This window comes from Stegostoma tigrinum, chromosome 6 (assembly GCF_030684315.1).
Source record: "Stegostoma tigrinum isolate sSteTig4 chromosome 6, sSteTig4.hap1, whole genome shotgun sequence".
NCBI lineage: Eukaryota > Metazoa > Chordata > Chondrichthyes > Orectolobiformes > Stegostomatidae > Stegostoma > Stegostoma tigrinum.
Genome location: NC_081359.1, coordinates 52,688,125 through 52,704,593, shown reverse-complemented (window position 1 = coordinate 52,704,593; position 16,469 = coordinate 52,688,125). Strand labels below are relative to the sequence as shown.

At 38.6% G+C, this 16,469-nt stretch overlaps 1 protein-coding gene across 3 annotated transcripts in view; it reads left to right on the top strand.

The window, feature by feature from the left end:
• The window catches only part of tmem135 (transmembrane protein 135), a 420,432-nt gene that overhangs the window by 252,972 nt on the left and 150,991 nt on the right, over positions 1–16,469 (top strand). The window lies entirely within an intron of this gene.

Below are 16,469 nucleotides of genomic sequence, written 5' to 3'. Positions count from 1 at the left end.
CCCAAATAAATAAATAGTTGACTTTAATAATAAAGGTTAACAGACTTCAAAAGATAATGCAATACATCCTGTGGGGAAAATATAATTAATTTAAGCACGAACACTTTGTGGGATAAGATGGGAAGAACAGACATGAGCTTTTGTGTTCCAGAGCTTACCTGTGATCAACCAGTGAAGATGTGAGAGTAGAAAGCATAATGTTACCGTTGTAATTAATCCTGTTTCTCTATTGCACAGACCCACAAATATTTTGCTTCATTTTATCTGATCTAAATAGTGGATACTCTAGTGCACACTTGTAATTAAAATACAATGAATACTTGCCCAAATTAAGGGAAAACATGGTGGCATTGCTTTTTCTTTTCTAGTAATAATGTTGGAAACATCTTAGTGCTGTACACTTACTCAGTTTTGTTGTATACTTTCAGAAGGTGAATAGTTACATACTGGACTGACACCTGTTCCACAATGAGGCAAACAAATTTCTTGGATCTGGAATGAACTTTACTCGTTTTTAAATATGTAATCATAATACTTGACCTATTCCTTTAGATTGAAAAATCTTTGTTCTTCATGGCTCTTCATTGTCCCATTGTGGGTATTCTTTTGTTTCTTGAAGTTGGTGATTCTTTCATGAAAACAAATAATCCTGCTCTGATTAATTCTTTAAAGCAAACTGGAAATTACTTAAATTGTTATCAGAAAAGAGCATAATGATGGTAATTATTTTGAATAGTTATTAGATTGTTTCATTAACAAGTTGTTGTAAATCTTAATTGAGAAAAGATTTGGAAGAAGCCTGCACACATTCCCAACGGCTGAGTTCACAAAGCCATGTATTGCCAATACGTACAAGCCAGAAGATTCTGGCCTCAAATTCCAGTCTATGCTGAACTTGCTGATCTAGCCAGGGTTGAGATACAGGTGCTGCAATTACGCTATGCATCCAAATCTCAGGAAATGTTACAAAGCCAGGCATTCAACTCTTAAAGGTAAGTCTGTCAGTTGAGGGCACAACCGAGCCTGACAGTGATTCTCTGCAAACCTTAGCACCTGTTGGCCAAAATACCCAGAGGCATTGGCATTGGGAATAATTAGTGGTTTTCTAGAGAGGAGGTTGGGAGAGAAAACTGACCAAAAATGGCATGTGAGACTCTTGAGAATCTTGGAGTTATTATGTATATTTTACCTGCCCTGTAATATTTGTTTGACTGTAACATTTCAACACGGACGGTTAAATTAATCATTCTCTGACAGTTAATGAAGAACCTCTGCACCCCTCTTTGTAGCACAAAAAATTCTAATGCAAGAGCCCTGCAAACATTGCCCATGCAGTAAAATGTGAACAACAACTTTCATTTACATAGCACCATTAAAATAATAAAGAAAATATCCCACGATGCTTCACAGGAAAAATACAAAGCAAAATTTGACATAGCTATATAAGGAAATTGTTGGGTTAAATTACCAAAAATTTGGCTAAAGAGGTGGATTTTAAGGTGTCTCTTAAAGGAGAAAACTAGGGTAGAGATGTGAAGATGGAGAGAATTTCAGCACTTTCTGCCTCAAACTGAAAGCACAGCCACTAAGTATAAGCAATTATAATAGAAATGCATGAGACGAGAATTAGCTGAGCACAGGTATCTTGAATGTTGTAGTGCCAGAGGTGCAGAGATAAGGTTGGGTGAGCCTTAGAAGAATTGTGGCATTACAGAACTGGGAACAAATGCAGGCCGAAGAACAGAGGTTGAATGAGTAAACGTGACGTGGTGTGAGTAAGGACACCAGCAACAGAATTTGGATTATCTCAATTTTGAAGAGAATAGAATGTAGGAAACCGATTAGGAGTCTTTAGAAAAGTCAATCTAGGGACAATAAAGGCCTGGATGAATGTTTCAGCTGACGAGTTGGCCTGTTGGTCCACTGTACAAAAGTTGGAATGTTGACTTCATTGAATGAGAGCTGTTAGACCGATAGTCAGATGGGCGTACAGGAAGATCAGGTTGTTGCAGCAGAGACAGAGTGGCAGTACTGTACCGTCCCAGGCTATTGTCACAGATACTCCGCCACCTTATTAATCTTTCTCTGTGGTCATCTAGAAGAAGACTTCAAATATGCTCCACTTTCTGCAAAAGCTTTTGAAAAGACCCCTCAATTTGAATGCACTCTTTTACTAGCTTTCTGTACTTAAATAAATTTGGGACTTTTCAATTTTTGCTCCTCCAACCATTCCTGCACATGACATTGTTCCAAATGCAGTACAGTAATTATTAATTCAGCGCTACAGAATTGATTCAAAGAAAATTCTTTATCATTGGTGGATTATGATGGTCGAAGTTTCATTGATCAAATCAATGTCAGAAGTCATGGTGATCGGTGATCATAGACCATAGAATCCCTACAGTATAGAAACTGTACTGTGATCAGTTTGATTCTTGATGTCCCATTTTTTCAGAGGACTATGCTTGCTGAATTTTAGTTAGCCTGCAGCTCTGGAGGTCATGACAATTATTTTGGTGCATCACCCTCTACATCAGAAAACCTCAGGGCTCCACAAATAACATGTGGCACGCAGGCCCACCATCCTTCCTTTAGTGGATGAGCAAAGATGGGATGGAGTTGGACAATGTTATGGAGAACAAAAATAAGCTGTTTTAGTGGTGATGCAATTTGTATTTGGAAGTTCATAACATTAATGTTTCTGGCAATTTAGCCAGCTTGGACGGTTGCTAGGGGGAGGAATAGAATCAGTAGTTAGGGAATGGAGCTTGTAGTAGTTTCCAATGAGAATAGCTTTGATCTTCCTAATGTGGAGGAGCAAAGTTGAAGGGAATTTCTGCTCATGCAGCACAGTCTGTTGGGTGAGCAGTCTGACAATTTACCAACAGCAAATGAGTCGAGAGATAGAGATGGGTGTTAACAATTTATATGTGAGAATGAACAGGAAGTCAAGGATTCGCTGATTTATTCAGACTGTTTGATGCCCAGCAACATTTGTAATATTTGCAGCTGATGATGCAATCTTAATTTATGAAACTGATCCTCAACAGTTGGGTTGCTAGTTACATTGGGGCAATTCTTGAGCATCATCTGGTGGCATGTATGAAGCTGGACCTATGGAATACTTGAAGTTATATCATGATTCAAGCAAAATTACACACATTTATAATTGTCTCTAAGGATCATTAGTCTTTTATGAATTCAGTCAGAATAACAATGAACAATGATCCAGGCTTTTTCTGTTTTATGAAATTGAGTTATTTTAATTTTGTTAGTTCATTAAGAACCTGCTTTATTATAAGAGTAAGCTAATTTTTGGTGGGTCTGCTAGTTATGCCTGTAATTGTAGATATTCTTAATCATCCTGCTAACACACATTACTGCCTGCAAATACCTGATGATAGCTGTTGATTAACTGGCACTTTGTCCATTATTAGTATTTTTAATTTCTTAGCTGGTTGCTGTACCAATTTTGAAGAAAACCAAAGCTTTATGTATAAGTTCACAACTCCAATCTGATTTTCCTTGGAAACAATGCAAAAATGTTGTGAGGTTTTTAGTGATTTTCCTATTCAGCAAGTCATTTAATGCTAATAAATTGCACAAGTATGAGATAATATTCTTTATCTATTCTTACTTAACATTGTGATCAGTATTATTTTGAGATGTTCAAAGATACTGTCTGAATTGATAAAAAGATAATTCTGCATTTTACATTCCCCATTAGTTGCAGCTGTGTCCTTGCATTAGCCTGTAATGTAACCAGATTAATCAACGTGAACTCGAGACCCTGTTTGCTTGCTTAGATAGTTGTAAAAATGCCCATGGCAAACTTTGAAAGGAAGCAGGAAGTTTATTCAGCAAGTATTTTGAATTGGTTTATGCAGACATGGTATGTGGGACCTGACCCTCGTTCTTCTGGCCTAGAGGCAGGGACACATTCACTGTGCCAGAAGAGCCCTGGCGTCCAGTATCCATGCCAAGATTATATCTCATTCAACACCATAAGACAGATTAGTTAATCAGGATTTGCCTTTCATAAATCAAAGTTAACCTTTCTTTTAATCCCATTAATGTTTTCCAAATGTTCCATTTTTACATGTTATATAATAGATTCCAGTATTTTCTGGAAGGGCAGCATGGTGGCTCAGTGGTTAGCACTGCAGCCTCACAGCGCCAGGGACCCGGGTTCAATTCCAACCTCAGGCGACTGTTTGTGTGGAGTGTGCACATTCTCCCTATGTCTGCGTGGGTTTCCTTCAGGTGCTCAGGTTTCCTCCCACAGTCCAAAGATGTGCAGACTAGGTGGATTGGCCATGCTAAATTGCCCGTAGTGTTCAAGGGTGTGTGGCTTATAGGGAGATGGGTCTGGTTGGGATGCTTCAAGGGGCGGTGTGGACTTATTGGGCTGAAGGGCCTGTTTCCACACTCTAGGGAATCTAATCTATATTAACTGGTCGTTTATCTTAATGCTTATGAGACACTGCCTTGTTTATGTAACAGGTGACCACATTATCGAAATCAGTTAGGTATGGGATTCTTTGGGACAGGCTAAGGATGTGAAAAGTTCAGTATAAATACAAGCTCTTTCTTTTAACAAGATCTTGGTGTACTTTTTGTTGCAACTTGAGGAGCAAAAATAACGTAAAATTTGATAATGGTTGTAAAAGATATTAAACAAGTGAAACCTCGAGAAATACATTTCTTCAGCAATTCTAGTTCATCAAACTATTTATAGATTAAAGTCATGAATGCTCTAGATTTTTGCCCCATGTAAACATTGTCAAGGAAGTGGCAAATGTAGCTAGATTATACTAACATTCAATTACTTTTTGAATCCCAAAGTCTCATGTAGCCGCATCAGTAGTAAAAGAGTGATAAAAGGAGGCGCGGGGCCAGTTAGAGATTATAAAAAGGGATTTACACGTGGAGACAAGAGGCGTCAGTAGTCCAGAAAATGCTAGAATCTATTATATAACATGTAAAAACAGAACATTTGGAAAAGATTAATGGGATTTAAAAAAGGTTAACATGAAAAGCAAATCCTGATGAACAAATCTGCTGGAGCTTTTTGAGGATGTAACTTTGGGATAGATAAGGGAGAACCAGTGGATGTGGTGTATTTGTATTTTCAGAATGCTTTTGATAAGGTCCCTCTTAAGACATTAGTAGGCAAAGTTGAAGTACGTTGAATGAGGGTAACATGGTGGCATAGATCGAGAATTGGTTGACAGATAGGAAACAGAGTATGGGACTAAATTTATCTTTTTTCTGAACAGCAGGCAGTAATTAATGAAGTAGTGCAAGCATCAATACTTGGGGCCCCAACTATTTAGAACACCTACAAATGACCTGGATGAATTAGCCAAATGCAACATTTCCAAGTTTGCTAATAATATAAAGCTAGGTAAAATTCAGAGTTGTGAGAAGGATGCAAACAGGCTTCAAGTTGATTTTAAGATTAGTTAAGTGAGCAGGCAAACACATGATAGATGTAGTACATTAAAGCCAAATGTGAAGCTATCGATATGAAAAACAGAAAGAAAGTATAATTTAAATGATGATATATTGGGAGGTGAAGATGCAGAAAAGTATCTAGGTGTCCTTGTACACCAGTTAATGAAAGTAGATAGGTAGGTGTAGTGAGCAGTTAGGAAGGTGAATAGTGTATTGGCCTTCATTGCAAGAGGATTTCTGTTCAGAAATAGGCATGTCTTACAGAAGTACACTAATTCCTATCTTTCTAATCAATCTGTTCAGATATGTTATTAAGCACCTTTCGGAGCTGGTGGGATTTGAACTTGGCCTCCCAGTCCAGGAGTAGGGACACTACCACTGCACTGCAAGACTACTTTACCTGATAAGGTCAGAAACAAAGCGCAGACAAAAAAAAATGAAGTGGTACAGGACCTTTTTGAGACCACATTGATGTTCTGTGTGCTCTTTTGGTCTCCCTGTCTAATAAAGGGTATAATTTAGAGGAAATGCAGTAGACAATCTCTAGGCTGATACTGGAGATGGTAGGACTGTCTTGTGAGGAAGAGATTGGTTCAACAGTGTCTGTATCACAAGCACTTTCAAGGATGATAAGGGATCTCGTAGAAATGTATAAAATTATAAAAGGCCTGGTCAGACTAGATGCAGAGAGGATGTTTCACTGGTTGGAGATTCTAGAACCAAGGGACAAAATCTCAAGACATGGGGTGGGCCATTTAGGACTAAGAGGAGGAAACATTTCTTCACCCAAAGGCCATTGAACCCGTGGAATTCTCTACCACAGAAATCTGTAGGGGTCAACTGACTGACTGACTGTTTTCATGAAAACAGGTAAATTTTAGATTTAAAGGTGTCGAGGGGTATGAGGAGAAAGCGGGAAAGAGGATCAGCTGTGATCATGTTGAATAGTGGAACAGACTCAAAGAGCTGAATGGCCCATTCCTGTTCTTAGCTTCTATGCTATTTTTTCATTAGAAGGGTTTGAAATTGATCAAGAGGAAGTACTGGATTTGTTGTTGATACTCAAAGAAAAGGCAATGGGATTGAATGAGATGTACCTAAGGCTATTGAAAGATGTGAGTGGAAATTTCAGAGGCAATGTCCTAATCTTTTAGTCTTCCATCAACTCACAGGAAATGCCAGATGATTGCCAAATTGCAGACGTTGCATCATTGTTCAAAAAGGTTGTAAGGAAAACCCAGCAATTACTGATCACTCAGTTTATCTTCAATGATGTGGAAGCTTCTCAGAACAATTATTTGTGATAGAATTACTGGTCACAAGGGAAAAAGAGGTATGCAGAAAGAGTCAGGAGGTATTCCTAAAGGGGCAGTCATATTGAGGGTAATACTGTTTCTTTTTGTAGCGTATATGGACTTTCAAAAGTAATTTGACTGTGCCTCACAACAGAAATGTAAGATAAGCTACAGCTCATGCAGTAGAAGAGACAGTAGCAACATGGATGCAAGATTGACTGAGGACTTGGAGACACAGTAGCAGTCAATGGAGAGTAGGAACTGCCGATGCTGGAGAATCTGAGATAACAAAGTATAGAGCTGGATGAACACAGCAGGCCAAGCAGCATCAGAAGAGCAGGAAAGCTGACGTTTTGGGTCTGGACCCTTCTTCAGAAAATGGACTGCTCGGTCTGCTGTGCTCATTCAGCTCTATTCCATGTAATCTCTTGTAGCAGTCAATGGATATTTTTGGGTTGAAGAGGGTTTTGTTTTGAAGCCCTCCTGAGGCTTGTATTGGGACTCTTGCTTTTCCTGATGTATATAATGATTTACATCTTTTTGTGCAGCTGAAAGTTCAAAGTTTGCCAATAACACAATAGGACAAGGACAACAGATGCCGAAGAATGCCACCACTTGCTAGTTCCCCTCCAAGCCACACATCATCCTGCTTTGGAAATATATTGTCATTATCCTGTTTGTTGTCAGGTCATAATCCTGGGGTTCTGTCCCTAACAGCGCCTCCTAATATCCGTATACCCCAATGACTGGATTGTTTAAGGAAACAGATCAACAACACATTCTTTAGGATAATCGGGTGGGCAAAAATGCTGGTTTTGCAGAATCTGTGCACATTCCTATGACTGAATATCTAATTTCCCTTGAAAAGGACTTCACAGGCACTGCTTCGTTAATGATTTTGTAGTTAAAAATAAAAAAAATTTAGTTAAGGTTGTAATGTCACATTTTTGCTCTTATTATAATTTTGTCAACCAGATAAAACCATAGCCTGGAATTTCTAGGAAATTAACAGATTTTTTTTGATGCATTAATCGGGATTAGAAATTATAGGGACTGTTGTCATTATTACATCAGGCCATTATTTGCATTTTACTATGTTTTGCTGAAATTTTTGGGTCACTCCACCAATACCGTTTGCCAAAATGCCAACATGTTTAATAAAATTCCTTGCATCAGTCAAGTTGATAGCCTTAGAGATAGTAGGAACTGCAGATGCTGGAGAATCTGAGATACCAAAGTGTAGAGCTGGATGAACACAGCAGGCCAAGCAGCATCAGTGGAGCAGGAAAGCTGACGTTTTTGGTCTGGACCTTTCTTCAGAAAATGGACTCCTTGTTCTGCTGTGTTCATCCAGCTCAACACTTGTAATCTCTTGTAGCAGTCAATGGATATTTTGGGTTGAAGAGGGTTTTGTTTTGAAGCCCTCCTGAGGCTTGTATCGGGACCCTCGCTTTTCCTGATGTATATTAATGATTTACATCTTTTTGTGCAGCTGAAAGTTCAAAGTTTGCCAATAACACAAAACTTGGAAGCATTGTAAAATTGTGACAAGGACAATACAGAGCTCCAAAGGAACAAAGAAATGTCGGCGAAGTGGGCAGTTAGGTGACAGACTAAGTTCAATGCAGAGAAGTGTAAGGAGATGCATTTTGGTTAGGAGAACACTGACAGGCAGAATAAAATGGGAGGCAATTTTTTAAGAGAGTTCACAAATGGAGGGACCTGAACGTACAGATCATTGAAGGTGACATGCTAGGCAGAAAGAGCTGTTAACAAAGCATTCAGGCATTATGGAAAGCAACGTAGAGTACAAGAGCAAGGTGGTTACACTCAACCTATACAAAATAATTATTAGGCCTCAGCTGGAGTATTATGGATACTTCCCACTATTGGGAAGGATTTAAACACATGGTGCAGAACAGATTTCCAAGAATAGTTCTAGCAATGAGAAACTTCAATTATGAGGATAAACTACAGAACTTGAGACTGTCCTCCTTGGAGAAAAGAAGGCTAAGTATATTTTTTTTAAAGTCAACCACATTGCTGTGGGTCTGGAGTCATATGTAGGCCAGACCAGGTAAGGATGGCAGTTTGCTTCCCTCAAAGACATCAGTGAACCAGGTGGGTTTTTCCGACAATCGACAATGGATTCACAGCCATCATCACGTACTTAATTCCAGATATTTTTATTGTATTCAAATTCCACCATCTGCCATGGCAGGATTCGAACCTGGATCCCCAGCACGTTATCTGGGTATCTGGATTAACATTCCAGCGATAATACCACTAGGCCATTGCCTCTCCGTCAGATAGTAATTCTCAAAATCTCGAGAGGTATGGATGGGGTATATGGGAGAAAATGTCCACACTTGTAGAAGGATCGGGAATGAGAGGACACAGACTTAAAATTACTTGCATATGTGAGAAAAAGCTTTTTCACACAGCAAGTGTTTCAAATCTGGAATGTACTATCTGGAAATTTGGTGGGTGGGATGCAAGCACAATTGAGGCATTCAAGCAAGCTTTGTTTATTTCTATTCACATAATTTGCAAAGATATAGTGACAAGCACAAGAATGGTTGCAAATCGTAATGTTCTCTGGAGAGCCGATGTAGAATTGATAGGCTGAATGGCCACCAACTGCATTGTAAGAATCTGAGAGTAGGTTGTTTATTATGAAATTTTCCATCTAAACTTAATTTTTTTCATCTTTTGTGATGTTTGGCAGAACAGACTTCACTTCCCCTCCCTGCTTCAGTGGGATGTGAAGGGCAATGCTGGGGAAGCAGATAAAACTGTTTCTTTGTTATTGTTGGTGTATTGCTAGGACAGCTGCAATGGATTTGTATTGATGTGAGCAAGGGTGTTGGTGCCTGTGGTGAATGTGGTAAATTAACACACACTTCCTTCTAAATTTGTCCTTGAAGATTTCATTTGGAATCCGTATCAGATAGAAGAAATTTGTACACCGTCTCCACTAGTTTAGCCAGTGATTAGCTGAGCCACATGGACCAAAAAAAATCACAAGTTCGATTTCCAGTCTGTGAAGGATGTTAGTAACAAAACTATATTTGATAGCAGCACCCCAGGTTAGGTAATAGAAAATTGATATTGTTTGCCAGACCCTGGTTTCCTGTTTCCTATGCAATTCTGGAAGCAATTGTCTGTGAATGTAAGGTGCTGTGATGTCTCTTATCTCCACACGCTTAATTATCTTTGACAATTATGCACGATACTTTCAAATTTATTACTACTTTAATTACAATTAAACAATTCTCTAAGGACTTGTGTTATTAAACGTGAAATTGAACATTTCAGGAATGCATCTATATGCCATCCTTAATATCTGATTTGAATGCTATGAACAAAAGCCGCTGTAATTGCTTCAGCATTCTTGTCTCAGGGGCTGCTTTCCACCTTATAACGTTTCCAAAAAGGTGATTAAAAATAATGAGACACATCCAGGATAGGTGGGGTGTGGAATTGCAACTTTTGACGCAGAACTAAGGGTTACAACTACTGTGTGGTTATGCTTATTGCTTTCCATTTAAATGCACAGTTTATTCTTCATTATTTTATGTTCAATTCGTAATTCACACATATTCTTGGGCCCTCAGTCTGATGTGGTTTTGTGGCCATTGGTAACTTTTAATATCTATTCTGACTTGTTGAATATAGCCGTGTACAGATTGTATATTTGTATGAATTAATTCAGATCCAATCTGCAATTATGAAATGGAGTTTAATTTTAAAAGCTCTTTCCTAGTGAAGATATTCCAGAGTCAATTGCGCTGGCCTTCCACTGATTCATGCACACCTGTTAGAAGTTGGTGTTTGACATTCCATTTAGATTTAAAAGCTAAAGTTGCTTTTACTAATCAAGAGATCATTGAATCTTGTTTGTACTTACCAACCTTTTCATGTTCTTTTCCATTCTGGCACTTTGTACTTTGTAATTAAAATCATTTTATGAAGCTGCAAGTGCTATCATACATTAATCTGTTATTTAATCAAATCAGTTACTGCTCATTCCCAATGAAGTACTTGCATAGATGAATTTGGCTTATTTTAAGTACATTCCCTTTCTTTTGAATGTATGAATGAATAGAGATTATTGTAAATTGGGATTATTTGATTTTCATATTCATTGGTTTTTATCTTGATTAAAAAGGATCAAAGTCAACAAATTCTACACTTCTGCAGCTTTTACTCACCAATGAATAGATTTTTGTTTCGCTATTTAAATGAGTATTGATGAACTGTTTTCCGCTGATTCTGCTCGAAGTTAAAATTTCTGTTCATAAGCAAATGAATCAAAATGTAACTATAAATTGAGTTTTGTAAAGAAATTTGACCCATTCTTTCCCTTCCCTCAGTCGTGTGAAAGTTATGTTTGTTGCTAGAATTTAACTGCATCAACTAGTAAAGCCAAACTTTTCTTCTTAAAACTCCTTAATGGCAGATCACGAAGAGCTGTTTGCCTGATTGTTCTTCTCGTGGGACTCAGAACTGCAGAGGGCTATTGTGATAAGTGCAAATTGTTGAACATCCCACAATGTTTTAAATCAGCTGTACTGAGTCATTTGTAGAATACAACAGTATCTAAAATTTGAAATCCTTGGCAATCAGAGCTCTGCCTTATCTGTAAAATGATATGATCATGACGGTGCACATACGTGAAAAAGAAATCTGGTTTGACACGATGGCATGGTTTTGGAAACATTCCAGATTTTTGGTAATTGTATTAAATAAAGTTGTTATATTTCTTAAAGTGATAGCATGATGCTGAAGAACCTTTAAATGAATAAGAGCTTGGCACACAACAGCCACAGTAACAAATCTCACTTTAAGCATGCTTACTTTAGATACGCATTATTCAGAACAGCTGATGTTATGTACCCCTTTTCAAAGTCTATAAAATACAGGGCTAATAACATGTATTTTTGTACTATCTTTAATGTGATATATATCCCAGGACACGTCATGGAAGCATATTAAGTAATTGGGCACTGAGTCAAAGACCATAACAAATAGGAAACTGAGTAGGCCATTTAGCCCCTTGAACCTGCTCTGACAGTCTTAAATTAGCACCCCTTTATTCTGAGACTAATCCTTCTAGTCCTAGACACTCCCATGAGGAGAAGCATCCTCCCTCCCAGCAATTAGCCTGTCAGCCCCTTATGAATCCTATATGTTTCAATGAGATCACCTCTCATTCTTCTCAACTCCAGTGTGTAGAGCCCCAACGAGTTTAGCCTTCCTCAGAAGGTAGTCTCTTCATACCAAGTATCATCCTAGTGAACATTCTCTGAACTATGGAAGAGGTATTAGGTGAGATGGCTGAAGGGTTGATCAAAGAACTGTGTTTCTGGACAGGTTTCTGAGGTAAAGAAGACAGAAGTACTAAAGAACTTAGAACAGGAATTATGGAAATGGAGTCTAAAATAAAGTTGGAGTCGATTGGGTGGAGAGTTTGATAGAGTGGGAACAGTGTTGTAGATCTGGATGAAGCTATAGAAATAAAGACAGATAATAGGGATTTAAGCATGAGGGGAGTTTTAAATTGGGAGGGTTTGGGAGTCAGATAAGTAGCAATAAGTATGTGTGAGTGGAACTTGGCATCATTTGGTACTTGGTATCAGTAAATAAAGACATTGCTTGTCATTTTTATGGCTTAGTTATGTGCTTTAGCTGTGACATCTGTCTACCTTTCGATTGCTTACAGTCTGCATCAAGCATGTTTCATCAAATGAAAATTTGCATTTTTAGTCTTTTCTGTATTTTTCTTCCAATTTCCATTCTGTGTCAATTTGAATTGCCTCCTCTTCCCCAAAGCTGTTCTCCTGTTGTCTGTTTTGTCCACCTGTAAATGGAATGTGGGAAAGTAAAGGGGTTATTTGCATGGGACATAAACTCAGAGGTAGGAAGAACTTTAATTTTGGCAATAAGGAACAATTCATTTAAACTGCAGCAATAATAGCAGTAATACTGAAAGTGCTAAGATTTTTCTCATCATGACCAAAAATATATTTAAAAACTGAAAGAATTGTGGATGCTATAAATCGGAGACAAAAATAGAAATTGCTGGAAAAGCTCAGCAGGTCTAGCAACACTGTAGAGAGAAATCAGAGTCAAAGTTTTGGGTCAATTAACGTTTCAGATTCTGGGGAAGGCTCACTCGACCTGAAATGTTAACTCTGATTTCTCTCCACAGTGCAGCCAGAACTGCTGAGCTTTTACAGCAGTTTCTATTTGTGTCTATAAAATAATATTTCTCAGGTTATATGTGATTGGCTGTAATAGCTGCAGTGACATTTGTAACTGGGAGTAATCCTTTACACTGAAATTAGATAAGAATTTCCTTACACTATGCAATATATTTTCAGGTTCCTCAGCTAATACCATTTTTAACATATCCTATCTCTCTCACTGTCTTTTTGACTCTGATATTATATGAAGATGGTAATTTTAGACTGACGGTTGGTCTATTCTCAGCAATCACAGTTCAAAGTTTGGTTTGAATTAACCAGCCTGAACCAATTCAAGATATCGCATAAAGGATACTCGCTGCTTCCTGCAGGTGCATCCTCATGGCTATTTTTAAACAACCTGTTCAGAGATGCTACAACATGTGTCTGGAACAGGTTGAACTTGAACACTGGCCTTTTGGCCCAGATGCAGGGATGCTACCACTGCATCCTCCTAATCTTCAGGGCACAAATATCTTCAGCTTCTTCACCAATGACCTCCCTTTGAATTTAAAGTCAGAAGTGGGTTTGTATACAACATTTGCTATTTCTCAGATACCATAGTGATCCATATTCATATGCATTAAGGCATGGACAAGATGCATTCTTGAACTGATAATTGACAGTAACATTCATGCCATACAAGTACCAGGCAATGACCATCTCCAATATGAGCAAATCCAGTCATCACCCTTTGGTGTTCAATGGCCTTACCCACTGTCAACATCCTGTGGGTTACCATTGACTAGAAACTGAAGGGGATCAGCCATATACATATTGTTGCTACAATAGAAGTCAGAGGCTAGGAATTTTGTGGTGGGTAACTTACCTCCTGTTTCCCTTATGCTAGCCTTTCATCTACAAGGTACAAGTCCATTGTCTGGTGGAATATTCTCCACTTGCAGGAAAGAGATTTTAAAAAGACATGAGGGAGAGGCAAATATTTTTATTCCAGAGGGTGGTTCGCATGTGGAACGAATTTCCTGATGGAATGGTGGATGTAGGTACACTTACAATGTTTAAAAGACATTGAAATCGGTACATGAGTAGGAAAGGTTTGGAAGGAAATGGGTCAGGAAATGATAGATGGGCCTAGTTTAGTTCGGGATTATGTTCAGTATGGACTGGTTGGACCATAGGGTCTGCTTCTGTGCTGTATGATTCTGTGACTGTGCTCCAACAGCACTACAGAAGAGTGAAATCATCCAGGATAGAGATGCTCACTTGATTAGCACCCAATCCACCAGCTTCAATTTTGAGTCTGTTCTCCACCAGCTGACAGGAGCAATTAAATGTATTACCTACAAGATGCACTGCAGTAAGTCACCAAGGTTTCTACCACAGTACCTTCTTAAACCTGCTGTCAAGGACAACAGATGCCAAAGAATGCCGCCACTTGCTAGTTCCCCTCCAAGCCACACATCATCCTGCTTTGGAAATATATTGTCATATCCTGTTTGTTGTCAGGTCATAATCCTGGGGTTCTGTCCCTAACAGTGCCTCCTAATATCTATATACCCCAATGACTGGATTGTTTAAGGAAACAGCTCAACAACACATTCTTTAGGATAATCGGGTGGGCAAAAATGCTGGTTTTGCAGATGCTATGCACGTTCCCAGGGCTGTATATCTAATTTCCCTTGAAAAGGACTTCACAGACACTGCTTCGTTAATGATTTTGTGGTTAAAAATAAAAAAATCCAGTTAAGGTTATAATGTCACATTTTTGCTCTTATTATAATTTTGTCAACCAGATAAAACCATAGCCTGGAATTTCTAGGAAATTAACAGATTTTTTTGATGCATTAATCGGGATTAGAAATTACAGGGACCGTTGTCATTATTACATCAGGCCATTATTTGCATTTTACTATGTTTTGCTGAAATTTTTGGGTCACTCCACCAATACCGTTTGCCAAGATGCCAACATGTTTAATAAAATTCCTTGCATCAGTCAAATTAATAGCCTTAGAGATAGTAGAAACTGCAGATGTTGGAGAAGCTGGATGAATACAGCAGGCCAAGTGGCACCAGTGGAGCAGGAAAGCTGATGTTTCGGGCCTAAAGCCTTCTTCAGAAAAGAAGGGTCAAGGCTCGAAACATCAGCTTTCCTGCTCCTCTGATGCTGCTTGGCCTGCTGTGTGCATTCAGCTCTATACCTTTGTTATCTCAAATTAATAGCCTTTGTTTTTTTTTGAGTTGCATCAGTTTAACTAATGATTTACGCTATTCTCAACTCACCGTTATGGGAGAAAAATGCAAATGTCACTAAGAGAAGTCTTACCAGTCTCCTGCCACATTCTATGCCTTAACCAGTTTATGATCCTATAATCAGGAATACAGACCTCCCAAACTAATGCATTTGAGGTGTTTGCTGATGCCAAGCCAAGCTAATAAATTTGTTACTGTTTTCAGCCTGTGAGAAATCTTTATGAAACTGCCTGCCTGCTTAACTGTCTGTTTCTTTTTGTTAACTTGTCAAGTGAACCAGATGGGTTTCTACAGCGATCAGTGAAAATCGTCACCATTATTGAGACTAACTGCATATTCCAAATTTAGAATTTCATGAACAGCCAATTTCATATTGCCATTCAGGCTTGTGTGGTGGTATGTTTGCATGTAATGGAAGCTACATATGTGACTGGCCAGATTCCTGTCCTTCACAGATAAAACAAACATGTATATCGAATACACCTAATTGGTTTAATTGTTCAAGTAAAGATTACATTTTTAAAAAGAAGCAAAGTTGTGTTAATTGATTTTCCATTGGGCTTGTTAGGTAAGTTTGTTTTTGTTTATATATCTCCATGAGTACATCTGCTGCGCTGTATTGTTCTATGCATAATATCATAACAAAGAAATGAGGATTTATGTATAACTTTTCATGATTTTAGGATGTCCGAATGTGTTTTACAGCTGAATAATTAGTTTCAAATGTGGTCACAGTTATAGTGTTTTAGGCAAGGTATCTGAAGTATGATTATATTTAGATAACAAAATTACATGTAAGAAACTTGCACTGGATTTAGCAGAACATGGAATGAGGAAGTGAGATTGGAAGCAAAATACCTTTATGACCCTTATTAGATTAGATTCCCTACAGTGTGGAAACAGGTCCTTCGGCCCAACAAGTCCACACTGCCCCTTGCAGCATCCCACCCAGACCCATCCCCCAATAACCTACACACCCCTGAACACTACGGGCAATTTAGCAGGCCAATCCACCTAGCCTGCACACCTTTGGACTGTGGGAAGAAACCAGAGCACCAGGAGGAAACCCACGCAGACACTGGGAGAATGTGCAAACTCCACACAGACAGTCGCCTGAGGCTGGAATCGAACCCGGGTCCCTGGCACTGTGAGACTGCAGTGCTAACCACTCGGCCACCGTGATGCCAAATTCAATGAATCTGGCAAAAATGAATGGGATTTAGAACTTTATGCAGTGAAGGAGCAGGAATAATAACTG